The following is a 5,351-nucleotide window of genomic DNA, read 5'->3' as shown; positions in this document are numbered from 1 at the left end:
CTCGATATTTCATTTACAAAAAAAGTTCTTAGGTTCAAAAAAACATTCAGTGAACTGAAAAAGTGAGGTCGGTAATATAGGTATTTAGCTGTGTCACATGCCCTTTTCTCAATCTCTTCCTATCCTGCATCTATCCACGTCTATCTTTTTCTATGTTTTTGTCATTTTAAAGTCACTTCCCTTTTCTTAATCTCTTCCTATCCTTCACCTATCTACGTCATTTTTCTATCTCTTTCTCAATCTAAATTTACATCTATTTTTTCAATCTCCTCTACTCTATCTCATCGCATCCTATATTTATTAATATCTATACTTTTCTATATCTCTTTTAATCTGAATTCAATTCAATCTTTTTCAATCCAATCTTCTCTATCTCATCCTATCTTTCATCTAGCAATGTCAATCTTTTTCTGAGTCTTTTCAATCTACATTCACAACTATCTTTTTCAAACCTCTCTTCTTTATCTCATGCTATCCTTCATCTATCCAAGTAAATATTTTTTCATCTCTTTGTCAATATAATTTCCCGTCAATCTTTTTCAATTCTCTCTTCTTTATTTCATCCTATCCTATGTCAATCTTTGTCTATCTCTCCTTCACTCTACATTCCTCTCTACTTTTTGTAATCCTCTCTTCTCTATCTCGTCCTATCCTTCATCTAGCAATGTCTATCTTTTTCTATCTCTTTACAATCTACATTCAAGACTATCTTTTTCAATCCTCTGTTCTTTATCTCATCCTAACCTTCATGTATGCAAGTCAATATTTTTCTATCTCTTCATAATATTATTATATTATACATATATCAACATTTATATTTTTCCGTCTATTTGTCAAATTAAATTCCCGTCTATCTTGTTCAATCCTCTCTTCTTTATCTCACCCTATCCTTCATCTATCCAAGTAAATATTTCTTCATCTCTTTGTCAATCTAATTTCCCGTCAATATTTTTCAATCCACTCTTCTTAATTTCATCCTATTCTACGTCTATCTTTTTCTCCCTTTAACTCAAACTAAATTCACTTCAATCTCTTTTAATCCCCTTTCCTGAATCTCTTCTCAATCTCTCCCTACCCTGCATCTATCCACGTTAATCTTTGTCTATCTCTCCTTCATTTTACATTCCTTTATACCTTTTGTGATCTCACCTTCTCTATCTCATCCTATCCTTCATCTATCCAAATAAATCTTTCTCTACCTCTAAATTAATCTAAACTCCCATCTACATTTTTTAATCACCTCTTCTTCATCTCTTCCGATTTTACGCCTATCTTTTTGTCAATCTAAATTCACTTGTATGTTCTTCAATCCCATCTTCTCTATCGCATCCTAACTTTCATCTATCCATGTCATCTTTTATCATATCTCTTTTTCAATACCCTATTCTCTATCTCATACTCTCCTTCATTTATCCGATTTAATCTTTTTCTACCTCTTTGTCGATCTAAATTTACTTCTATCTTTTTCAATTCCCTCTTCTCTATCTCATCCTATCCTTCAGTTATTCAATTTAATCTTTTCCTAAGTCTTTGTAAATCTAAATTCCCGTTTATTTTTTTCAATCTCCTCTTCTTTATCTCATCATATCCTACATCTATCTTTTTGTATCTTATTTGCAATCTAAATTCACTTATATTTTTTCAATCCCCTCTTCTCTATCTCATCCTATCCTTCATTTATTCAATTCAATCTTTTTCGACCTCTTTGTCAATCTAAATTCTTGTTTATCTTTTTCAATCTCCTCTTTATCCCATCATATCCTACGTCTATCATTTTCTATCTCTTTGTCAATATGAATACACTTTTATTTTTTTTAAATCTCCTTTTGTCTATTTTAACCTATCCTCCAGTATCTTCTTGTTTAAGATTTACTTAATGTTTGAAACTTTAAATACTTAAACGACCAATAAGAATTGGCTTATAAAAAGAACATGTCAGGTGATCCCTAATTTTATTGACAAATAAAAGGCTCGATCTCGGAAGTAACGATGAAGATGTGAAACTATAAAAAATAATGGAAACCAAATATAGATTTCCATGCTTTTCAGCCTTTTGTCTCAATAATTAAAAGTCGTGTAGTCTTAAATAATAAAGTGGCCTGGCGGTACTTTCATAGAAAATTTGACTTACGAATGAAACTTAGAGAATAAATATTGAGTGGCAAACAATTCTGTGACGTAATTTACAAAAGTAATTTACACCTTAGGAAAATTCCATAAACATGATTCACTATAGTCAGGGAATTCTGAATTCTAATATAATCTATGAATTATTGCGACAAATATATTTGTAACGTGATGCTGAGATAAAATTTGTTTTACAATGCCTGCAAATTAAATTCTTAATACTGTGTATTTTGAATTTTTTATTTTTGAATTTTAACTAAAACCATTTATCTTGCGATCAAGCAGTTCAACTTTCTACCAAAATAGTTAAATTTTTGGTAAAAGACTAAAAAGGATAAATTTGTAATCCAAAACAGAATAGTAACACACCAAAAAATAATTTTTCTCAAAATATTTTAGTTTTCAACCAAATAGTTGAATTTTCAACTAAAATAAAGAATTTTGAAAAAAATATATTAATTTAATACCAAGTAGTTGATAATTTTTTTTATCAAAAATAGAAATATTTACACTTTTAATTTAAAAAATTGAATTTTCGTCAAAGTTGCAACCAAATATTACAATTTTTAATCAGGAAAGATAAAAATTTAGGAATTTAAGTGACATTAAAATCAAATTTAAAATCCTATTTAACGTCCAATAATTAAGTTATGTGCAGAATTCCTGAAAATAAAACTAAGAATACAACGAACAAATTTGGAAAAACACCATCAAATGTTCCTATTGCAATTTGAAAAAAGATGAAAATTTTCTAGAAAAGAAATAAATTCTATTTTGCACAAAAATAAAAAAAAAATAAATAAAAATGAGAAAAAAGCCAGCCAATTGGTTGGTTGTCTTCTCATTTTTTGCGATTAATTCTGTACTAAAAAAGAAAAATTTCCAATTAAAAAAGATACATTTTTGTTCAAAAATAGAATAGAAACATTCTTAATTTAACAACATTATTTTTTTTTTTAACAAAAACAGGAAAGAATTTTTAACGAAATATTTAAATTTTCAATTAAGGAGCGGAATTTTCAACTAAAATGAATAATTTTGCATAAAATATATGAATTTAATACCAAGTAGATCAATATTTTAATTATTAAACAAAATTTATTTCTAATTTGAAAAATTGAATAAAATTGTCAATAAAAAAAATTTCAACCAAATGGTTTAACTTTCTACCAAAATAATTAAATTTTCAATAAAAAAAATGATGAATATTTAACAAAATAATTCAATTTTTAACTGAGAAATAGGAATTGTCAACCAAGAAGATTAATTTCGTATTAGAAAAGGCAAATTTTTTACTAAAAAGTATACATTTTCAATAAAAAAAAAGAATAGTTACATTTTTAATATAAAAACATAATTTTTCACCCAAAATAACTAAATTAAAAAAATATATAAAAATGTTAAAACCAAGTAGTTCGATTTAAATTTTCAACTAAAGAGTTGAATTTTCAATTAAATTGAAAATTTTTGAACAAAATGTATGAATTTAATACGAAGGAGTTGATTATTCAACGAAAAAAGATACATTTTCAATAAAAAATAAAACATTTACACTTTCAACTTAAACACTGCATTTTTGACAATGTTGCAAACAAAAAGATTCGTTTTGAACCCAAAAATATAAATTTCCATTAAAAAAAATTATTTTCTATAGAATATTTACATTTTTAGTTTTAAAAACTAAATTTTTGACAAATTTGCAATCCATAAGATTAATTTTGAACCCAAAGATATCAATTTTTAACATATAAATTTATTTGCAACCAAAAAGCTTAATTTTCTACTATATTAATTAAATTTCGTTATAAAAAACGATTAGTTTCTAACCAAATTGTTGAATTCTCAAAAAAACAATAACATTTTTAATCAGAGAAAATGTTGAACAAAATATATTAATTTAATACAAAAAAGATAAATTACCAACTAAAAAGGATAAATTTTCAATCAAAAATAAAATACTTACATTTTTAATTTAAAGAACTAATTTTTGACAAAGTTGCAACCAGAAAGATTAATTTTCAATCCAAAAATATAAATTGAAAAAAAAGTTCTATCAAATAGTTTAATTTTTTAACAAAACAGTTACATTTTCAATGAAAAAAACTATCACTATTCAACAAAAAAATTCAATTTTTAATCGAGAAATATGAATTGTGAACCAAAAAGATTAATTTTGTACTGAAAAACACGAATTTTTAACTAAAAAGTACAAATTTTTAATCAAAAAGAGAATAGTTACATTTTCAATTTTAAAACTAAATTTATAAAAAAAGTTACAACCAAAAAGATTAGTTTAAAACCCAGAAATGTAAATTTCCAATTAAAAAAAAATTATTTTCAACAAAATAGTTAAATTTTGTACCAAAATGGATAAATTTGTAATAGAAAACTATGACTTTTAACATAATTGTTTAATATTTAACCAAATAATTCAATTTTCAACCAAATAATAAACTTTTTAACCAAGAAAGATGAATTGCCAATCAAGAAAATTAATTCCGAATAAAAAAAGACAAATTTACAACTACAAAAGATAAATTTTTAATAAAAAATAGAATACTTACATTTTTAAATAAAAAAACTGAATTTTGGATAAAGTTGCAAGCAAAGCGATTAATTTTCAACCCAAAAATATCAATTTTTAACAAAAAATTAAATTTACAACCAAATGGTCTAATTTCCTACCAAATTATTATATTTTGTTATAAAAAACGATGAGTTTTTAACAAAAAAAAAAAAAGAATATTCAACAAAATATTTAAATTTTCAACCAAAGAGATGAATTTTCAACAAAATATATTAAATTAATAACAAATAGTTGAATTACCAACTAAAAAAGATACATTTGTCATAAAAAATAGCGTACTAAAATTTTTAATTTCAAAAACTGAATTTTTGACAAAGTTGTAACCAAAAAGATTAATTTTCAATTAAAAAATAGAAATCACAAAAAATTTTAATTTTCAAATTGTTTAATTTTCCAACAAAATAGTTTAATTTTGAGTTTAAAAACAATGACTTTTTAACAAAATAATTCCATTTTTAACCGAGAAACATTTTTAACTAAAAAGTATACATTTTTAATAAAAAATAGAATAGTTACATTTTAAATTTAAGAACTTAATTTTTTACACAAAAAACATATTTTTAATAAAATATTAAAATTTTTAACCAGTGATGAATTTACAAATAAAATAAGGAATTTTGAACCAAATATATGAGTT

The sequence above is a fragment of the Belonocnema kinseyi genome, chromosome 3, assembly GCF_010883055.1.
Source record: "Belonocnema kinseyi isolate 2016_QV_RU_SX_M_011 chromosome 3, B_treatae_v1, whole genome shotgun sequence".
Taxonomy (NCBI): domain Eukaryota; kingdom Metazoa; phylum Arthropoda; class Insecta; order Hymenoptera; family Cynipidae; genus Belonocnema; species Belonocnema kinseyi.
Note: the sequence above shows the minus strand (reverse complement) of the source record.